We start from the raw sequence: 24,598 nt of genomic DNA, 5'->3' as shown, positions 1-24,598 counted from the left end.
TAGCACACTTTGGATGAGCCGCTTCCCCCATCCAACACGCCCCGACCGATACCCCACCCAACACGCCCCGAATACCACACCCAACGCCCTGGCGCCCGTCGGATGTGTAAATCCCTTATCCCAACGAAACTCTATCCCGTTTGCCAGCGTTCCCGTCTATCTACCGCACATCTAGCACACTTTGGATGAGACGCTTCCCCCATCCAATACGCCCCGACCGATACCCCACCTAACACGCCCCGAATAATACCACACCCAACGCCCTTCCACCCAGCGGCCCTCCTGGCGCCCGTCGGATGTGTAAATCCCTCATCCCAACGAAATTCTATCCCGTTCGGCAGCGTTCCCCTCTACCTACCGCACATCTAGCACACTTTGGATGAGCCGCTTCCCCCACCCAACACGCCCCAACCGATACCCTACCTAACATGTCTCGACTAATACCGCAACCAACGCCTTCCACCCAGCGGCCCTCCTGGCGCCCGTCGGATGTGTAAATCCCTCATCCCAACGAAACTCTATCCCGTTCGGCATCGTTCCCCTCTACCTACCGCACATCTAGCACACTTTGGATGAGCCGCTTCCCCCATCCAATACGCCCCGACCGATACCCCACCTAACACGCCCCGAATAATACCACACCCAACGTCCTTCCACCCAGCGGCCCTCCTGGCGCCCGTCGGATGTGTAAATCCCTCATCCCAACGAAACTCTATCCCGTTCGGCATCGTTCCCCTCTACCTACCGCACATCTAGCACACTTTGGATGAGCCGCTTCCCCCATCCAATACGCCCCGACCGATACCCCACCTAACACGCCCCGAATACCACACCCAACGCCCTTCCACCAAGTGGCCCTCCTGGCGCCTGTCAGATGTGTACATCCCTTATCACAACGAAACTCTACCGTTCGGCAGCGTTTCCCTCAGTCGGATGTGTACATCCCTTATCCCAACGAAACTCTATACCGTTCGGCAGCGTTTCCCTCTACCTACCGCACATCTAGCACATTTTGGATGTGCCGCTTCCCCCACTCAGCGCGCCCCATCCGATACCCCACCCAACGTGCCATACCGGTATTCCACTCAAGCCTCCCACACAGCTACCCTCCTGGCACCCGTGGGATGTGTAGTACCTCCATCCCGATAACTCTCCACCCCGTTCTGTGAAGTTTCATATCCGATTACAGAACTCGCTGATCTCCACTCCCTTCTGCGGCGCCTCATCTTCGCTGATAGAATTGGCTGAACTCTTTTCTCAGGCATTTTCTTTCTTCTAACACAACTCCTGAAAATAAACCATAAAAATACATGAAAGCTTAATATTCTAAACCATAAAAATACATGAAAGCTTAAGATTCTGTTATCAGGTACAAAAATTTTATCATATATTTTATTTCAATTTTATCTTATGTTTAGGATATAAAAGATTCGATTGTATTTAAAAATTTCAATTGCATCTTAATTATATTTTATTACACAGACGTATAATTAGGGCATCAGCAGCATGATGTACCAACATATTAGATAGAAATATTTTTTGAAGAGATAAAATTGAAAGTTTTGTTCAATAGTAAAGATAATCAGAATGTCTAGATCTAATATAAATACAAATATATATACATTGCAAATAAATGTTACGTACATTGAAATTTGAAATCCTCGTAGGCTGAGTATTGTGACCTTGACTGGACAGTTTCGCCTCCAATCTGCGTCCAGACCGACAGAACCTGCTGATCACCATTCCCATCTGCGGCGTTTAATCTCCGCTGATTGAATTAATCTCAGCTGTCGGTGGAGCAGCGACTGTGCTACCGGTTGTGTGTGACCATTCAGCCGTGGCGTAGGGTCATTTCGACGAACGAGCAAACCACTGTCGGCGGGATGCCGACAGTGGTTTGCCGACATAGCCCTGATGGGCTTTAACGGGAAAGCCCATCAGGGCTATGAACGCGAGGGGTGGGGGGTTGTGTCGACCGGAAGCGTTATAAGGCTGGTGTCTTCCCCTACGGGGTTGGGATGTTGGCGGGATGGCGACTGCGCTATCGAGGGCATGGATTCCATGCGGTCGTAAATGTGGCGACATCTCGATAGTTGTCACGGGACTCTGCGATGGAGCTGAGTGGGAGTAGGCGGTCTGTCCACCTCTCCCTTGTAGACCAGACCGGTGTCGAACTATTCCTAAGTTTGGAGTATGAACTAAAAATGAGTTCACTAAGAAAGCTAGGAGTAAATTCCGTTGTTGTGAGCAACATTGCTGGTGGTATGTTGTTAATACTATTGCCTCGATCTAAGCGACATTTACAAATTGGCTCTGTAAAATGTAGAACTAGACGGGGGGTTCGTGCTTCCGCGAACTCGGTTAGCTAGTTTGGAGGGCAACGATGTAGGACATTCAAGATGTCCGTATGGGGCCTGCAGCGAATGCAAAAGCCGAGTTAAAAAATCACCGATGTAAATGTCTACCGAGGCATTTACATCGGTAGCATCCCAACCGAGGCCTGGCTTATTACTGCGAGGTGTAATCAGTTGATGGTCTATGTGTTAAAGCCCATCAGGGCTTCGAACGGGGAGGGGGTGGCAACCGCAATCGTCACAAGGTGGGCGTCTTCCCCTACGGGAGTTGGGATGATACAACTCGCTGAATTCTCCGGCGTTTCCTCTCTGTTGATACAACTCCCTGAAAATAAACCATAAAAATACATGAAAGTTTAATATTCCATTATCATATGTACAAAAATTTCATCATATTTTATTTCAATTTTATCTTTAGGATGTGAAAGATTGGATGGTATTTTAAAGTTTCATACTGCATCTTAGATTGTATTACACATACGTATATAATTATCGTTTGAAAAAAAATTTCGAAAATTAGGTTAAAGAAAATTTATAATATAAAATTTATAACATAAAATTAAAATAAATATTCCTGTAAATTATTAAAAATTGATTTAATTTATTATTGTTTTTAAAAATATATTATGAATCAATTTATTACACTTAAAAATTAAATATGTAAATAATATTAATTCGTTTATTAACTTTTCAATATATCACGAGATATCAAGTTTTAAGAATTCAAATGCTAACAACCAATTGTTATATGACAAGGTTGTGGTGTAATATTTTGCCATTTCAACTATTATTAATATTATATATATTGAAAATGTATATTAATAAATGAAAAATAATATATAATAAATAATATCGTTTTACAAATATAACATGACCGATGTAGTCAAACTAAATGAATTTTACGGCGTTGTATAAGGGTAAACTTGATATAGTTTTTATGTTTTTTATCTGAAAAAATCGAACGCTGGTTTTCATCCAGCGTAAAACGAACATTCGATGACGAAATACACTTTTTTAAAGTTTAAGTGCAGCTTTGTTAAATAAATCAGTAAATTTTGTCACCAAAACTTGTAGAGAATTCAATTCTGAGAAAACTGATGTAATAAAACCTGTGAAAAACAAAAAAGTCAACTTTTATTATTAAAAACAAAACTTAGTAGAAAAATGTTAGCAAATGTTTAACAAATTCTTAACACGCTTAAAAAATGTTAGCAGAAAAATGAATCTAAAAAGTAAAAACAGTCATTTTTTGTACAATAAATTTAGACCTTCGAAAAATTAGAATACTTTTAATCTACTGTTCTTTTAAAAAAATACACCATTGTGTTTTATACTGCATTAATTAACAATAAATGTTCGAAGATTCCACCATTGACAGTTAAGTAATCATAATTTATAACAATAAATAATTTTCAAATTAATTTCAAAGCATACAGTTATGTATAAAGTATATTTTTAAGCACATAAAAACACACACACACACACACACACACACACACACGTACGTTAGAAGATATTATTTAGCAAATGCAAGCATTATTACTAGTATGTATTCCTAGATTAGTAGTATGTTGAAGACATTGTTATGTACATTATTTTATTCAGTTGCTTAATACGTACGTATGTTAGCTGTACACCTAACATAGGTCATTAGAGTCTTGTATTTGGAAGGTATATCCAATATAATATAGAGAGAATATCTGTATATGAAATTATTTTATATGTATAATAAAACAAGTTTTTTTAAAAACATTTATCGCTAAGAAATAACTTAACTGACGCAGTCGGTAGGATGTCTTCAAGGAGTTAATAGACAATTTGTCATCGCTTTCCATAGTTCGTGAAAACAACAAACAACGAGAATAAAATCATATTATTAATCAATTATATTACTCTTAAAATAACATGATTGAATATATAATATGATTGAATATGAATAAGTGAATTTTATTCAAAATAATTTTATTTTTTTGTATGTGTTATTCTTTTATAAAGTAAATTTATTAAAAGGTGAAGAAAAAAATTAAATCGGTGTGAATCGGTAAAAATTAAAGTAGTAAAAAAATAGTGCAAGATCGCAAAATAATTTTATGGTAATTAGAAAAATATTAATATAAAATTTAAATTCTATTATTAATCGCTTTTAATTTTTGTAATTTTTGTGCGAAAGAAATCTTATTCAGAAAAAATGACGAGAACAGTGTCGAGAAAGCCAATATTTTGACGTGATCCCTGAATACTAAGGTGATCCGGCTTTATTAAATCGATTTATTGCTATTTTGCTACAGATCTGTAAGAAGATTTTATGTAACCCAGATTTTCAGAATGAACAATCGCCTGTTTTAAAATTAGTTGAAATAGTTAGAGACAAGTGATATTGAATGTTTATTTAGGTAAACGTGATTGTTTCAGATTAAATTTAGAAATGGCAAAATTACAACAAGAAACGAACAAAACACCTTTTAATTTTTATGAAAAGATCTAAAAATGATTAAATTTTCATACATTTTCAAACAGAGAACCTGTAATAGCAAATGTTTTATGGGAATATGTTAAGAAAATTAGCTTTAAGAGTCTTTATTAAGAGGTTTGCAGAACCGGTAGGTTCACTTATACGTATTAAAAATCGCAGTTCACTTAAAGATGCATTAAGCATATTAACGAATGTTTTTCAATTTAAAATAAGTAAATGTGATTTTAATAGCAATAATAATTAATTTGAAAGAAAACGTACTCCAATCAAAAACCAAAATAATTTTAGATTTAACCGATACCGAATCCCGCAACAATATATAATTCAAATCAAATTACATTTCAAAAAATTCAATATCCAGAAATTACCTTATAGAAATCACAATTCTTTTGTAAGATCGCAGTTTAAAAATTACAACCAAATTTCAATGGACAACTACTCTTTCAAAATACAACCCGAATCACAGACCTCAGTTTAAAAGGACTCAAGAAAATACACACGAGTATTACAAATAACCTAAATTATATCGAATGCCAGGAAATAATATTAGTAACGCACGAGCGACGAATCTACATCAAACAGCGGAACAATAGGTTGGCCTTTCCCGAGAAATAGATAATCTCAGTGTACAAAATAAAATTAGTTTAAAAAACAATAAAACAGTAGAAGAATTTGAAACCAATAATTTTTTTTTTGAGTAAATGAACTCAGCGATCTACATTATGAATTTACATTCGGAAATTAATGACTGTCATAACATCGGTGCTCGAACTAGATATAGGATATTAATCCATACTGGAAGTATCAGATCTTTTGTAAGAAATTTATTGGCTTCAGAGTGTGCGTCTTTACATAGGTAAAGACCCTTTCGAAGTAATCACGGCCATGATTTGTCGAAAGAATTTTTTACTGTAATATCATTATTAAGAAGTAACTGATAAATATAAATTTATAATTATTATAAATATTACTTTATAAATGAATTAATAAATACTATTTTTATTTGATTTTGATAAAAATTCGATTTGCTATTAGGACTAGACGATTTGAAAGAAATGAAAATCAGTTTAGATTTTGTAAATAATAAATTAACGTGTAGAAAGATAGTAATGCCTACATATTATTTTAATATAATTGAAGAAATTCAAACAGAGCACATCTGTTAAAAAATAAGTTCCAAAGTGCAGGTACGCACGACGCAAAATATTAGGTTTTATGTTGGAAACGTAGGAAACAGTGAAGTTGTATTGTCTTATAGAAATATAAATGGATTTGAAATACCAGAACGTATAATTACGATCAAGGACAACGTAGCCTACTGTACAGTAATAAATTCCTCGTTAGTAAACAATAAATTAAAATATTAAACCGATCTTAGCAGAACCGTTAAGTTACTATAATTGTGAAGGCTAATAATAAAGAGTAGTAATTTTAAGAAGATTAGTCGTGGAACGAAAAAATTAATTTTATCGACTATTGAATCGTCATAAAATTCGATCATATGAATTCTGAAGAGAAAGAAGCAATATTAATTTATAAAAAAATTTGCGGATGTATTTCACGTTGAAGGAAACAATTTAACGTCTACGAGCCAAATAAAATAAAATTCGTATAGCAGATCAGATACCACTTTATACGCGAAATTACCGCTATCCCGAAAAATAGTCGACTAGTTCAAAGGAACAAAAAAGTTTTTGTTAGATTTCGATAGGCAAATTTCAAAATTCAATTAGATAAAACAGAATTTTTACGAAAAGTGATGCCTATTTAGGACATCTTGTGACAGCAGATGGTGTTAAATCAAATCCGGATAAGGTCAATGTAATTAAACGTTATTCGATACCAAGGACCGCTAAAGAAATTAAAAAGGATTTTTAGGTTTATTAGGATATTATAGAAAATTTATAAAAAAAATCCTGCTAATATACGAGTAACAAAATCACTTACTAAATGTTTAAAAAAGAACGTGAAATGTACATTGAGAACCCAAATTAATAAAATGTTTTGAAATGTGTAAAACTATTTGAGCCGATACTCCAATGTATTTTATTAACCTCCCCACAGATGACAACAATTTTGCTATCGTGCAAAATTGAACTGTTAATCAAGCCATAACAACCCATCGCATATGCAAGTCGGACCCTCAGTGATACTGAAATAAATTATTCCACAATAGAAAAGGGAATTACTGTAGTTAGGGCGACCAAATATTTTCCTCCATTTCTTTAAAATGTTAAATATTCACCGATCATAAATAGAAACGGCTATTTTCTATTAAGGAACCAAACTTTTAAGATGACGATTAAAATTAGAAGAATTTGACCAAAAAATAGTTTACAAAAAAGGAAAGAAAAATCAAAATGCCAATTTATCAAGAATACAATTAAATATAAATGAAAAATCAAATAATTTTGAAACCGTGCCAGTAGATACAGATCAAAAAGCAAAATTTTTAATGAAATGTTAGTTTAATATATATTTAATAAATTTAAATAAAAATATAAAGACACAATCATGTCAAAGATAGAATTTTTTTATAAATTTATAAAGACAACTATATTTTCAAATTTACCTTATTTTACGTCCAGTATCCAAAATATAAAATAATTATACACCTCTATCCACTGTTAACTAACTGTGTTTATTTTCAGTATTTCTCCAAATTATGTCCTCTGTCTTCTGCTTTCAAAATTGTATAATGAATATGAACGTTTATTTTTTAATCATAATTTTTGAACGGTTGCTATGAAACAGAAATCGTTGTAAATAGTTTTAATATTACTTTAATTTTTAACTTGTACACTTCTTTAATTACTTGCTTTTTATAAACGCTAATGGTGTAATTTTTCCAAATATTGAAAACTTTGGACTAGATCAGTACCCAAAAAAGTTTTTAAATAATCTCTTAAAAATGATTATTTTTTAAATAAAAAAATTTTAAATGTCGATGGATACATTTTTCTAGATAAAGTACATCATACAAAATATCAAATTACTCTATCATTATAGAAGAGTAGATGACTGTAAGCGATTTGATACAAAAGTAATTAAAGAAGATATGGCTAAATAATTAAAAAATCTCTTTTGAAAGAACGATTTCTGCACAATTTCAAGAAAAAATTCAAAGTTGTAATTTAAATTCTTAAGTCGGGTCCCATGAGAGCCTATTTTTTAAAAAAAAATCTCCCAATTATTCTATATTATTACTATATACAGTCGGATTTTCAATGTTGAAAATTAAAATTAAAAAAAAATGTTATAATGAGTATGGGTCCCGTGCAGTTTCTTTGTTTTTGGGGTTCAAAACTTTTTATTTATTGTAATAATTCATTTCAATAAATCAATAAATTGTACGTCTGATTTGTTGTAATGTTATTCAACACGGCTAAAACATTATACTTTAAAATATTTTTTTTTAAAGTCAGTATTTTCAAAATCTCTATCCGTCAGTCCTAATATATATTGTATACATAATCCAACTTGATCCACCTAAGTAAAGGAATTAAAAAGCAAATAAGATGACACCTTATTTTTTCATAACTTTTACAATAGCACTTTCGTAACCTCACATCTTCAGTTGCAATTTTTGTTTTTTTAATTTTATAAAACACAAATTGTTTAAATTATATGAATCACTATGATTACTGTTTTTTAAATGTTTTATTATATGATTATTTGTTTTGTATGCAGGTTTAAATTTACTTTTATCATAAACCTTTGTTATATTTTCAATAAAGTTATCAGTACCTCCTCTATGAATCATGAGACGTTGCAGTTGGTGAGGGGGCTTGAGTGCTCAGGGATACAGAGTAGCTGGAACGAAGGTGCAACCATATCGGAAAGGTATCTGTTGAGAGCCAGACTAAGGAATGATTCCTGAAAGAGGGCAGCAGCTCTTTCAGTAGTTGTTAGGGGCGTGAGTCAGAATGACTTAAACGGCCATATCAACATCACTCAGTCCTCTGAGTACTGCGCAGCTGAAAGCAATGGAAAACTACAGCTGCCTTTTTTCCAAGAAAATGTGGCTCTCTGCATTTTCATATAGCAATGATGGAGGCGCCTTCCTTGGTAAAATATTCTGGAGGTAAACTAGTCCCCTGTTCGGATCTCCGGGTGGGGACTACCAAGGAAGGGGTCACCAGAAAATTAAAAAATAACATTCTACGAGTCGGAGCGTGGAATGTTAGAAGTTTAAAAATGGTTGGTAGGCTAGAAAATTTAAAAAGGGAAACGGATAGGATAAATGTGGATGTAGTAGGAATTAGTGAGGTTCGGAGGGAAGAGGAAGGCGACTTTTGGTCAGGTGATTTTAGAATAATTAACTCAGCTTCATATAATGGGCAGGCAGGAGTAGGTTTCATAATGAACAAGAAGATAGGGAAGAGAGTAGAGTATTTCAAAACGCATAGCGATAGAATCATTGTAATAAGGATAAAATCAAAACCTAAACCGACAACGATTGTTAACGTCTATATGCCTACAAGCGCCCATGATGATGATGAGGTAGAGTGTGTATACGAAGAGATTGATGAAGCAATTAAACACATAAAATGAGATAAAAATTTAATAATAGTTGGAGATTGGAATGCAAGCATTGGAAAAGGCAAGGAAGGAAATATAGTGGGTAAATAAATACAGGCTGGGCAAAAGGAATGAAAGAGGGGACCGACTTATAGAGTTTTGCACGAAGTATAATTTAGTAATTGCCAACACCCAATTTAAAAATCATAATAGAAGAATATACATTTGGAAAAAGCCAGGCGATACTGCAAGGTATCAGATAGATTATATCACGGTTAAGCAAAGATTTAGAAATCAACTCGTTGACTGCAAAACTTACCCTGGAGCAGACATTGATAGCGACCATAATATGGTAATAATGAAATGTAGATTGGGGTTTAAAAACCTGAAGAAAAGGTGTCAGATGAATCGGTGGAATTTAGAGAAGCTTGAGGAAGAGGAGGTAAAGAAGATTTTTGAGGAGGACATCACAAGAGGTCTGAGTAAAAAAGATAAGGTAGAAAATGTAGAAGAAGAATGGGAGAATGTTAAAAAGGAAATTCTTAAATCAGCAGAAGCAAACTTAGGCGGAATAAAGAGAACTGGTAGTAAAACCTTGGGTTTCAGACGATATATTGCAGCTATTGGATGAACGTAGAAAATATAAGAATGTAGGTGATGAAGAAAGTAAAAGGAACTATCGGCAATTAAGAAATGCTATAAACAGGAAGTGCAAACTGGCGAAAGAAGAGTGGATTAAAGAAAAGTGTTACTACTGAGGATGATATGTATGAACATAAACAAAGTAAACTTCTACAGTCTCAGGTCGACCGTTCCTAACCCAACGGATCGGTCTAGTGGTTAAACTTGTCATCACAAATTAACTGATTTCGAAGTCGAGCGTTTTAAGATTCAAATCCTAGTAAAGGAAGTTACTTTTATACGGCTTTCATTAACAATTAATTAATTTATTAATATATTCCACCTGTTGTCCTAATCTTTCTTATGTCAGTGGCACGTGTAAAATACTTAAGATACAAGAGACGCTAGTCAGATTTACTTTGCTGAACGATGTTCACAAGTTCCTTTGATAAATAGATTAAAATTATCGGTACTTATTTTCAACGGTTCTAGAGTTATAGTCCAATAAAATTTTAGTTAATGAAATATTTTGTTCTTACAAGGGTAATACACATCGGTTGATTCCTTTTTTTTAAATTTAAATATATTCATTTATTAATAATTATTAACAAGTGTTTGAAGTAAAAAGACGTTTACAATAAATAATAATTCAATGATAACAAAAAACAATGTTCACAAATACCTCGCCCAACGCACACAGAGAGCAGACTGGCGACAGCTGGTGACGACATTCGTACACAGCTCAGAATAATAATAATAAACAACTTGGGTTATGTTGTTTATAACACCATTCACTGATTTGTGATAAACCCTTTCTTTTCCTGTTTAGCCTCCGGTAACTACCGTTTAGATAATACTTCAAAGGATGAATGAGGATGATATGTATGAGTGTAAATTAAGTGTAGTCTTGTACATTTTCAGTTCGACCGTTCCTGAGATGGGTGGTTAATTGAAACCCAACCACCAAAGAACACCGGTATCCACAATCTAGTATTCAAACCCGTGTAAAAATAACTGGCTTTACTAGGACTTGAACGCTGGAATCAATCAAACCTAAATCTCCATAACGTTACAATATTTTTTTATCTTAATTTCAGTAAAATTTGTGTTACTGCTCTAATCAAAATATTTGTATATCATAATTTAAAAAAAAATACTTTTTGTGTTCAGGACATATCCAGACAAAAGATCTAAATCTTTCAGGTATTTAAAACAAATAATTAAAATTAATTGATTCGTTATTTTCTTTTAAAAAAATATTTTTTTCACCTACTATTATAAAAAATAAATTACGTTTGTTTAGACTTTTTTTTAGAAAATTTATGTACTAATCGCTCCCTTTATTAATGAACATTTCTTACCTATCTGAATAAACAGATTTCAAATACATTACTGTAAACAGGACCCTAAACAATTATAAATTAGATATTTACAAAAATGAAATCGCAGATCATAAGAATAGCAGTATAACCGATGAATAAAACCGCTTGAAAAATTTATGGGTTCTAAACAAAAAAATGTAATGTATTATAAATTTCGTTATTTTTCCAGAATTATATATTTTACGATAAAATTAAGGATTCAGAAGTGAATCTCCAGTTAACCAACCGCAGAGAAAAAGGATAGGCCGAAGATAAGAAAAATTAAGAATTAAACCCCAAGGTCAACATTTGAATCTCACAAGCACTTTCGAAAACATATATAACATATCAATCAAATTAATACATAAAACACAAGTAACATAACAATGTATAAACTATACAGGAAAGAATAATTGATAAATGTTGTAAAATATATTTGAAATATAATTAAGTGAAACAACAATTTCTTTTTTTAGAAACCAAACTTCGATATGTGCATTTGAAAAGATCGTTCTATCATTATTTTATTAATTAAATAACTGTAATATTAGTTTTTTATTCTTACTACTAGATATAATATTATTTCTTATAATTAGATTAATATTTATTACTATTTACTATTTATATAATATTATTTCTTACTACTAGAGATACTATCCAAAAATGTTCTCCAAAATCTCTTAATATTGACATCATTCTCAATTGTTTATTGTAAATTGTTAAATAAAATATTAATTATTATATATAATTGTTAATAAATTGAAGAAAAAAAAACATTATAACATTCATACGCAATGAAACTATTGTGACAAAACTTATTAGCCGTTTTAAAACGTTTATAGAACAATTTATACTCTTTGGCAAGCTGTAACCTCAAAACGGTAAGTCGGACAGAAAAATAGTTTAAGTAAAAGTTGTAGATATTTTTGAGAGAAACAACGTTCTCATTTAAAAAAAATTACAAAAAAAAATGTTTATAGGCGAAAAATCACGTTTTTTTTCTTTCAGCGCCACATACTGTGAGCATTTTCCATCGTACAGCATCACCTCAATGAGATAAATTGTAGAGAAGAATGTCCTCTACATTTTTTGTTTAAAAATGTTTTCTCTACGAAGCACTGACTTCGAGATAAATGAGTTTTAAATTTTTTTGAGTTTTTTTCAATAACGATGGAAGGGGGAACCCCACAAATCTCTAATTAATCTTCTCTCATGGCCCGCTAATGATTAATCAACAGAAATTCCGTAAGGTAATTTTCCGGATAAACTGCTGTTAAAATCATCATCAGAATCACAGTCATTTTCATCATCGTTATCATTACCTCTTGATATTTTTTAACGTTGAAATTCATTTTTTATTACTTTACGTTTTTAAAATTATGTTATATCAGCGGAAAGTTTTAGTTTATCTAACTTCTCGTCTAAATCCTTTGATTAAAATCCGAGCCAAATCTGGGGGATCCATGCGACGCTTAAAGATTTGATATTTTTCTTGTAAAAATTATCTTCTTTTTATCGTTTTTATTTAATGTTATAGTCACATTTATGTTAATAGTTTATACCTCAGATTCACATTTTATTTTAATAGAAAGACGTTTTAACTTTTTAACTAAAATAAATATGAAAAAAAATCTGATATGGACAACACACGACTTCCTTGTACGCCTATTAAATTACATTTACATTTTTTTTTTTTTTAAATGAAAAGTACACAAAATTTTATTTCATTAAAAACGGCTGGTATTTTTTATTTTTTATTGAATTGTTACTCATCGTAAACATTTTTTACAATGAGAAGTTAATAATTAAATTAAAAAAAAGGAGATGAAGTCTGATTCGATTTTGGATTTTGGGCTTTTTTGGATACTTTTGGTTCAGTAGGTTGCAATGAAAAAGAAATGTGCACAACTTGATGTTACAACAGGCCTAAATCCAAAATTTCAACATCCTACATCTAATCTTTTTTGAGTTATGCGAGATAAATGCGTACATACAGCCGTCACGCCGAAACTAGTCAAAACGGACTCGGGGATGGTCAAAATGGATATTTCCGTTGAAATGTGGAAGCCGAAATTTTTCGCGATCACACAATACTTCGTACAAGTTAAGTAACAACTTACGTTCAAAAACAGTTTCCAAAACAAAATTTACTCAAAAAAAGATGTATTTCTAGACTGAATTTCAGAATAAAAGGAATCATACAAATAACTTTTGTCGTTCTAGGATATAACTTTATTTTTTGTCATTTTTTATGTCGAATGATGTAGGCCGTAATTAAGTAAATCTTTTATTTTGATCGGTGTTAAATAACCCGTTATATCAGTGAGGTCATGATAAAATGAAAATAGATACCATTAAAATCCATATTAATTATTTAAATATATTAATACGTAATAATCCTAAAATAAATATATTAAATAAAAAAGCCCTTTCTCGTACGGCGAGATATTGCGCTGAATTGTATTAAAAAAGTTCTGTTGTAAATTCTTATTTTTAATTCCTTCCTTGTCCAAAGTAAAGGAAGTATCGTGATCGCGAAAATTTTCAAGATTTCAACGGAAATATCCATTTTACAATCCTTGAATCAATTTTGACTAGTTTCGCCGTGACGTCTGTACGAACGTACGTATGTATGTATGTATGTATGCAAGTATGTATGTATTTACGTATCTCGCATAACTACTACAAAACGATTAGCCGTAGTATGTTGAAATTTTGGATTTATTACTGCTGTAACATCTAGTTGTTTACCTTCCCTTTTGATTGCAATGAATGGTTTCCAAAATGACAATGAATGGTGATTTCACTGAATGAAAAGTGTCCAAAAAAGCCCGAAATCCAAAATAAATTTCATTTTGGACTTTTTCTTAACTGCAGTAATAGGCCTTCATTGAGAGCTTTTCAACGATATATCACAAGTGGTACTTTTTTCCATCGGTTCTAGAGTACCTAAAGGAAAATTTAATTTATGAAATATCTGGATCTATAAGGAAAAGTCATATCGGTTCGAATCAGACATCATCTCCTTTTCCATTTTTTAACATGTTTTTTTTTTTTAATTTAATTAAATATATTAATTTATTAATAATTATTAATCCGTGATTGTAAAAGGAATTTTAAAATTATTCAATAAAAAAAATATGAAAAAAAATCAGAAGTTATTAGTGAAATAAAATAAAACACCTGATTATTTAATAATAACTGAAAATTATAATTTATCTTATATTTTTAGAAATCATCTCATTTTTTTTCGAAAAAAAAATATTTTAAAGAAAAAAATAAAAATAAATAATTTTTTGATTTTTTTTAATAATTCAAATGGAAGTGAATATATCTTTAAAGAAATGTTATTCTATTCATTAGAAAGAATACAACTGATTTAGTACATAACAAAGAAACTGCAGACTACAGAGTATAAAACATTACCGTTAAAAAACAAAGTGACACCGCAAGAACTAAAAGCCATAAATCATTCAAAATAGTAGACAAAATAATGACAGCTGTCCAGTAAAAAAAAATATATATATATATATTTGTGCAAAGAGATAGAGAGAGAGAGAAAATGAGAGAGTGAGTAAGCATGCTCTGTAATATAAACGATTTATTATTATAAATAACTAACAAATCTCTTCATATTCTCTCTTTTTGTTTTTGTGACTGTGATATAAGTGTGCGTCCATTATGTTTCAATACATACACACACACGCGCGCGCGCGCGCGCATAGGCAAAGCAAATAAAATGTTTCGACTGCTATTCAGAATTAAAAGAAAGAACCATTATAATAGTTTATAAATGTGACCTTGATATAATATAAATATTTTTTTTCATTTCCAAGCATAAACGTAGAAGGAATCAAATATTAAAAGCTGATAATTTTTATTATATTATTATTTGTTATTAATAATTTTTATTATAATTAATGGAGAAAATTACTCTAATAATCTTTATAAAACCAATATTTTAGAAAAATTTAATTTGTACTGTAAGTCATCACACTTATTAAAAAATACCGAAAACTGTTTTTTCGATATATATCTGAAGGAGTATTTGAAAGCCCCAATCTAGTGAATACGTATCTCGTTTAAGATTGTCGGAAATGGAGAAAATTTGCAAGGAATGTTCAAATATATTTTTTTAAATTTTCTTAGTACTTTCAATGCTGATTTTCAACAAAAAATGTAGAAACTTGTTTTTAAATATTTAAATGAAAATTATATTCATAAAAAGCAAAGTTCATATCTTCATTTGTTACCGACAAATTAAAAAAAAAGAAGAAATACTAAGTTTCATTGTTACTCCGTTTTAACTCTTTATATTCGGAATGTTTTAAAAATACATTTTATTGAAATGAAACACCGCAAAAAGAACATATACTCATTTTTGCTGGACGTTGACGAATCAGTCGATCATTCAGGACATGTTCTTTTATAAATAAATATATCACTTTTTAATATAAATATTAAATATCACCGGGTGATATTTAAGTTCGGGAACAGCTTTTTGCTGCGTATCTGAGAAGTATCTGGAAACTGAAAGAAATGGACATAATTACAAATAAAAAAATTGTTGGGTTTTTTAATTTTGTCCGCCGTATTGAATCAAACTTAATTTTTTTAAATAGAATGGTGGACCCACGATTTCGATTTAAAATTTTACAGGAAAAACAATGGTGAAACCCGTTTTTCTGTTAATTCCTTCGTTGTCGAGCGATAAGAAATCAAATTTGCTATGACGAAAACATCGTTTCAACAATAAAACGAGGTAAATCGCGCTTCATGAACAATTTTATTGTATTTTACATTCATAATATATACAATAATAGTACATGCCTTCCGATAAGTCGATTAAAAATCATAAAATTAGAAAAATTGACAGCGTCGGGGGAAACACAAGATAGTGGAGGCGAAGCGGTATGGGGATACTAGTATATATATATTTGTATGTTGAAATAAAAGCCAAAATAAAGAAGTTAATAATTCGCATTGTTGTAAAATAATAACCGATTTACCTTCTAAATCTGTAACAAATTTTTAAATTTCAAAACCGTTTAAATTTTTTCAAATTTTGTTGTATCGAGTAATTTAGAACTGAAAACATTTAACTAAATTTTATCTGATCTGATTTTATTTGATCTGCAGAACATAATGTAGGTTGCAAGAAAAGTGAGAAAATATTTGTAAAGTATTTCATACTAAACAACAAAGGTAATTTATCTTTCTAAAATAGATAGCTAATTTATTAATCACCAAATGTAGAGACAGGCAAAAGGTTTTGTTATTAACAGAAATCTAAACTAAAAAACAGAACTTCAATAGAATATTGAAACCCGAAATAATTAAGCAGAGCACATTTAAAAATAAATAATACGTAAATAAAACGTTTAGTCTACAAAAGATTCAGCAAAACCCCTGTTCTAGTGTATCGGAACTTGAAAGCAAATTATTTTAGTTACATTTTTTTATAAAGTAATCTGTACTTAATTTTAAGTAAAATAACAAGAATAAAAATATATTTGACTAACCTAAAAATAATGATTTTTGCCAAAGCAAAATGTCCAAATGGAAAACGTTTATTTCATTAAATTCCCAAAGTTAACCAATAATCACATTATTTGTGTACCATTTTTCTTATTACAAAATATTATTATTTGAAAGAACTTACCTAGTTTACACGTAGAATTATTTTCTAAACGGTTGTCTAGATTCACGTAAAATACAAATAATCAAAATTTGATACGATTTTTAAAACACTAAAACAAAACTATTTACAGAAAAGAAATAAAACATTATTTACTGTATGACAACGTTATTCGTTAACAACACTTTTAATAGATTAATAAATTATCAGAAAGAAAATGTAAGCTGATATTATTATTATTATGTAAGATTTGTTTATTTTTTCTACATCGCTGAATATAATGGAAACGTATAATGGAAACGAAATTATAAACAAATATAATTTTTCATCAACGTAACACACATTTTGACACACGCAGTTTGATGAATTTCGACACGAACCAAGGTAACGAGGAGGGAGAGTCTCTGCACTCTCCCCCCCTCTTAATATACGGAGAATCTTAATATTAATCTTAAGCTTGTATAAGAAATAGTTCTAACATTAGGTATTGACAGGTGCTGAGTTGCCAATTAACCTGATTTTTACTTCCCCCTTACCTCCTTGCCAGCTAATTTCGGCATGATATTATTCACTGCGTTGCTTTTTTCACTTATTCAAAACTTTTACATAGAAACCTTCCAAGCTAGCCGGTAAGGAAAATGAAAAAAAAAAAAAATTTAATTTTCACGGTAAAATTTTTTTATTTATTTTTTTAAATTTATTAACGAATCGATATATTATAATTTTACTATTATTTATAAAAAAAAAAAAAAAAAATCCTAAAATATTTGAAATCGATGTTATATTCTCCATTTGACAATAACTTATATGATATTTGTAGTTTTATGTAGTAGTGTTAAAAAAAACTTAAAAAATAATACTTAATAGCTTTTGTGTTTATTTCAATTTTTACGTTATATAATCAGTTATAATCACTGATTTTATACATCCGACCTCTCGGTTAATCGGACTTAAATATTTTATTTATCCGTAAAATTTACATAAATTATTGCTTGTAGTATTCGAATTATTTGAGAGATTAATTATGATTCAAATTAAATATAATCTGAGATTACTGTTTATTGAAACGTCGATTATTCGGACCTCCATATCTCAAATATTATGTGACTTAAATGCGGTGACAAATCTGAGAGAAAAATAATTATTAAAATGCTGAAAAAAATCGCGTTGAACGAAGACTCAGATTTGAACTTATTAAAGAAATTTACATTAGAAATATTGAACTTTGTAGCGATCAAATCGAGTCTAAATTTACTTATTTTTTTATAAGGATTATGCGTGCAATTAGTAACATGTGTTATTGCGCTTATTTGTATTATAGATGTGCTGGGCTGTACTGTGAAATACGGTGGTCGACTTGATGAGGTAAATTTGGAAATAATAGTTTTATATCATAATCCCTTCATGTACTATTCATTAATATGTTTTATCATCTGTATTAAAACAAATGATCCTGTTGTGTTTTTCTGATTAGTTACTACAGAGTATACGGTCTAAGTGCAATTTTGAATATTAGTTAAAAAGAAATAATTGAAAACCTTACTACCGTTTGGATTCCTTGGTTACGTTCCTTTGTTAACGTGTATATACGTTTTAAAATTTGCTTTCAATTATTTGTTATAATTATAAGTTATCAAATGATTTAAAAAAAAAATATATAAGTTAATATAACTGTAGGTGTCGGTCGGTCGCTTGTTATGCGAGATGAAACGGTGCAGTGTAGGAATACATTTTAGACGGTGAGCAATTTTCATAATTTTGCTATGACAGTTGAACATTTTTTTTTTATCGGGAAGCTACGGTTGTTGCTGTGGGGGGGGGGCGACAGAGAAATTACGTATGTGACGGTATGGAATCCAGCGGTCATCTCGGGTTGATTGCCAGTTCAGTTTGGATCCTCATGTCTGTGTCAGTCATGTTTAACTACTATTATTATTATATTTATACATTGCTTATTTTAAACATATGACCCTCGTTGTTGATCGAGGTAAGAATTTCTTATATATATTATTTTAATGTAGTTTAAAATAAATGCCATTATTTTTGTTTGCCTGTTGTATCCAAACTTATCACGTAATGAATTTTAAAATACAATTTGCACTCTTATTTTTACAAAATAAATTAACTTTTTCGTATACCCAAACATTTCTAACATTGTTTTATAATACCGGCGAAATAATATCCCAAAAATTAACAAACAGAAACAAATTACGGTTATAAATTTTAGTTTAATCGACCAATAAAATAATTCACCGAGGAAATAAAATTATTGCACGATCTAAACGTAACTGAGATATACCAAAATAGGTTAGTTAAACATATTTTGGTCCTCTGATCACGGATATTGAAGGTTCTACAATTCAATACTTAATTCATAATTAATACCAGGGAAAGGATATTAGAAATATTGCAGCAATTCATATTATCATTAATTTATTCATATTTTCATATTTAATTAATATCTTTATTATTATCAAAAACAATTGCTATACAAAGAGGTTACTTTCATTAACTTAGAAAGAATTTAACATTTCTTCAGCTATCTAAAATTGTTTAAACCGGGTAGTGAGCACAATCATGTTTTTGGTTTTATAAGGTAGTTGAAACAACTTTTATCAAATTCCATTGGTTTCAAGATATGGAGATTTTAATGTCTTCTATTCATTAACAATAAACAGAAATTAAATTTCCAAATACCTTTTTATGATGAAATATTACTTTTGAGTTCTTATATATTTACAATATAACAAATATTAATGTAAGGTTTTTATTGAATTTACCATTTTGTTTCAATTCACCATCATTTTCAACCAGTTATGAAGAATGATAGAAACATAAAAGAAAATAATATTTCATCAATATTGGTCTGCTTATTTATTTAGATAACAATAAAGAAAAAACATTCTTTGGAAATTCAATACGGGCAAAAGAACAGTTATAATGAATTAAGTTTCTAAGGTCAACAATTAATGATATAAACCATTAAGGTTAGGAATGGATTAGACCAAATATAATCCTGATCTAGTAATCAATTATAAACCAGTATGCCAAATAATTTATTAAAATTTGAATTATCATTCATTTTATGGGTTACAGAGCGAATATGCTAATGCATATAAGTTTTTGCCAGGTTATTTTCAGTATTCAATAAAGATCTCAAATGACTATGAAAAGGTAACGTAAAGGGATGTTCACATCAATCTAGGATTTAAAATATTTCTTAATGTGGCTTCTAGTTGTGACATGAATTATAAATTTGACTTAATAATTTGTGACATTTATTAGAAATTCAGTTTTATTAGTATCATGTCCATTGATATTAACAATTGATGGATGATTGATCCATTGATATTAACAGGACATCAAATAACTGTAGATTTTAGATTAGTGTTGATAAAATAATCTTTAATAGTACAGAGATGGATCTGATTATAATTGAATGTTATTTTGGTAAATTTGGAAGTTTACTAGGTACTTTCAATAATGAATCTATTGATTTCTTATTTATAAATAGTACCGTGATTCAATCTGTGAAATTTTGAAATTATTCATGGCATGCAGGTGTTTAAAATTCTGATCAATTCCTGTTATGCTTTTTTTGTTTCATTACTAAGGCTTAATTCAAGCTTTGTCTTTCTAACAATACTATTCGTCTGGAATTACTATCTGACTTGACTTATTTTATCGTAACCTTTAAATCGATTCATATCAATTAGTGGTATACCTAGTCTTTTCTCACAACAGTTTTGACAAAATTTATCGTTCATAATTTAATTATTCATCATTATCATTGAAACTGTTTGTGTACAGCTATTCCAGCCGCGGTGTAACACGTTGGTTGTGGTAATAGAATACACTAATTGCCAGATAAATTATGGATAATACATAAGAATAGTAGAATAATCTTTGTAATAATGTACATAATAAAATAATGAAATGGAATGAAAATTAGACAGGCTTAAACCTGTGTTCAAGATTGTTTGTCCTACAACACAACATAGATATTTCACGCTTTTAATTGTACTTCCCATAAGTCACCAAAATGGGCTGATGAGGCTGGAATGAATGACCAAGATATTTTGTTTGGATGAAAAGATGAATGTTTGATTTTAGATTTTCTGAATTTAAGAATTTAAATAGGTCTTACAAAATATTCTTGGCAAAACGGATGGACCATTATCGGAAAAGATTTTGGTAGGAATACCTCTTTGTGAAATAAATCTCTTTGAGTTTCTATGAATGACTACTCAAATTGGAGACTTAATTCTGTTGCACAGAGACAGAATGGATGGAAAGGTACTATTAAAAAAGAGAAATGATTTTACTTTGTTTTCATTTGATATTTGAATTAGACATATGTTATAGTTCTAAGTGCAAAATGTTGATCTGGAGATTCACGCCACAAAGTGTGTGTATCATGAAGAGAAATCAATTAGTTTTTATCTTGCATATTATTCTTGCATAAACGCAAGAATATTCCCCTTTGAGATTAGAATTGTTTCAATATATCTAGCCGGAGTTGGCAAAATAAGATTTAAATAAAATCGGGCTCAGATTAAAATATAAGTATATAAAGTATCGAGTTGAAGTCTCGATTTGCGAGCAAACATATGTGCAAAAGTTTGACTGCCTGAGTCAAACAAGACTACACAAATGAGAACTTAAAATCAGTTTTATCAGTATGAATGAGTGTGTTGTCTTTGTTAGTCTCTTCATTCATCAGATAAATTAAAAAATTTATAGCATTTTTTTAACTGATGATCGAGTTTTCAAAATTGATTCTTACAGTTTGATTCTTGTTCCAGTAGTGAATTGTGAGGTTATAGTACTTCTAAAATTTTACAGGATGTGTCATGTGGTCTCAAATTCTAGGAATTCTTGAAAATTTGGACAGCTCTTATTTGATAATCTTTTATTCCATAGTCTGCCAGAATTATAAACTAGCTCTGAGGTTAGAAAGTGAATTACAATGAATTCCAATATAACTGGAAGTTTCATCGCCTCAAGTGAGTTGACAAATGAAGAAATGCGATTCTCTTTTCATTGTTTTATCAGTAAGTTGTGATTTTATAATTCTCATTTGTTAATTGAAAGATTTTTAGCAATGGCTAAAGCTTTCATCTCTTATCAACAAAAATGTAAATAATGTAATTTTTGAATGTTTAATCTTTTCGAGTGTGGATTAAGTCATTAAATATAAAGAATGTCATGTTTAAACAACGTTAAATTGATTTGTTGCAATTGCAATTGTTCAGTAGCTATCTTCAGAATGTTCTTGATTACTTACATAAATGTTGCCGTACATCCTGTCGCATAGATTTTCTTAGACTTGTTCTCGATCTATAGCCAAATTATCAACATTTATTTCTAATTGTGATAGAATGGAATCATATTTGCAGTACAGTTCAAGCAGATTTTGTAATTTGACTTGCAAGGTGTGGCTGTGACCTTGCCGTACCAAATTTCTGTGAATGTTCCAATTCTTGTAATGGAGGCTTTAATTGATATTTGTCTTAATAATTGTTAATTGTCTTTAATATTAAGACAAATATTAATATTATTAATAACATAATAATATTGTAGATAATGTAGTGAAAAAACTCCAAAATAATATTTTCGTTCAATCAGAAGTTAATTATTATAATTGAAGATCACCGACGAAGATTGAATTTGCTAAGCTGCAGTGTATTTATATATATCACAATATTACAACCTAATTATCTGGTCTATTCAATTTTTTAAGTATCTGGCCCGGATGACCAAAATTAATGTACAGCCATGCCATTCCAGCTGCGGTGTAATACATTGGTTGTGGTAATAGCATACAAAGTAATTGCCAGATAAATAAACTATGGAAAATTTACACTTCCACTCGTTAAATTTACATTAATCATATTAAATCCCAATAATTTCATACTTTAGTTTACACATTTTTAAATATATGTTAAACATACTGTATAGCTAGAACAGATATAAAATTAGTAATGATTTTAGGTAACATTTTAAAGGTGAAGTAGTAAGGTATTAATCGCTTAACAATAATTAAGCTCAGTCGATTCATTGTTAAAAAATAAAATGACAGGATATGTTTACACTTATCAGTAGAAGAAAACACATTAATCTGAACAAATTGGATTCGATTCAGGTCTTTCCCTGAACCTAATTTCCAAAAAAATTCCAATTAATTGTTTAGGCCATTTGCAATTACTTCAAAAATTCATGCAATCTATTTGCAGCAACACCATTTATCATGTAACCTTTCTGTTGGAAATTTAGTATTGATCATCAACAAGAATACTTCATCTTGCGTTGGAATCAACACACACATCCACATTGTGTAAGTTATCCACAACGTAGCAGGGTTGTTGATTTAAATTCTATTAATGGTCAGCTCTGAAGATCTATGCCTAAATTGTTTGCTAACATTGTCTGACAATTAATTGAATATTAAAAGTACTTCTTGTGTAACTGAGAATATTAAAATAATTTTGTTGATTGATAATATACTACTTTATCATTGTGATTTAATTATTGTATTGTATGAATATTCTTTAAATTGTGATAAATGTTACATATTATTAATGTAGTATTTTGTATATTTATATCTTACTCATACTTTTCTTTTTCCTGTTTAGCCTCCGGTAACTACCGTTTAGATAATTCTTCAGAGGATGAATGAGGATGATATGTATGAGTGTAAATGAAGTGTAGTCTTGTACATTCTCAGTTCGACCATTCCTGAGATGTGTGGTTAATTGAAACCCAACCACCAAAGAACACCGGTATCCACGATCTAGTATTCAAGTCCGTGTAAAAATAACTGGCTTTACTAGGACTTGAACGCTGAAACTCTCGGCTTCCAAATCAGCTGATTTGGGAAGACGCGTTCACCACTAGACCAACCCGGTGGATATCTTACTCATACTGCTCTTCTAGCACTCTACTCTAGACTAATTATTATATTAGGTTTACATGTACATTATACTACACATACATAGCATGCACACATACATGCACATGAATAAACACATAAACACACCCACACATGTACATGCACATACATGCAACACAGATATTGTGTGTATGTTAAATACGATAAGTAGCTAAAGGTGCAATAAGTCATCATTAACTTTCTATCCAATGGCACCATGGTTATTCAGACCATTGGACAGACAGTCTTCTGCATCATGAACACATTTAAAGAAATCCTAGTTGTATAGACTAGTACAAGTGTGCAAGTATATATATATTTTCATATTATTGTAACATTTAATTTTAATGTTGTAAAAAATGATAGCATGATTTTTGGCGGGCAGTATGTTCAGATTCGAGTATCAATTCTTAATTATAAAAATTTCTGCTTTATTACTAAATTTATATATTCAGCTAGCCTATTTTATTAGTTGATATTTATATATTAGTGATTCATTATTAATGCATCATTGTCCAAATTTAGAGCTCTTTACTCCCAACATACACACCCATTAACATATCTTTTTCAACAATGTAATATAAAATTTAAATGTTAACGTGTAATGATCGTAACTTGTATTTTATTTACTACGAAATATGAACCGCAAAGTTCATATTTGTAGATTAATTACACCGAAGTGGTTATTTATTTTGAAGT

This window comes from Lycorma delicatula, chromosome 8, assembly GCF_047948215.1.
Source record: "Lycorma delicatula isolate Av1 chromosome 8, ASM4794821v1, whole genome shotgun sequence".
NCBI lineage: Eukaryota > Metazoa > Arthropoda > Insecta > Hemiptera > Fulgoridae > Lycorma > Lycorma delicatula.
This window is presented reverse-complemented; position numbering follows the sequence as displayed.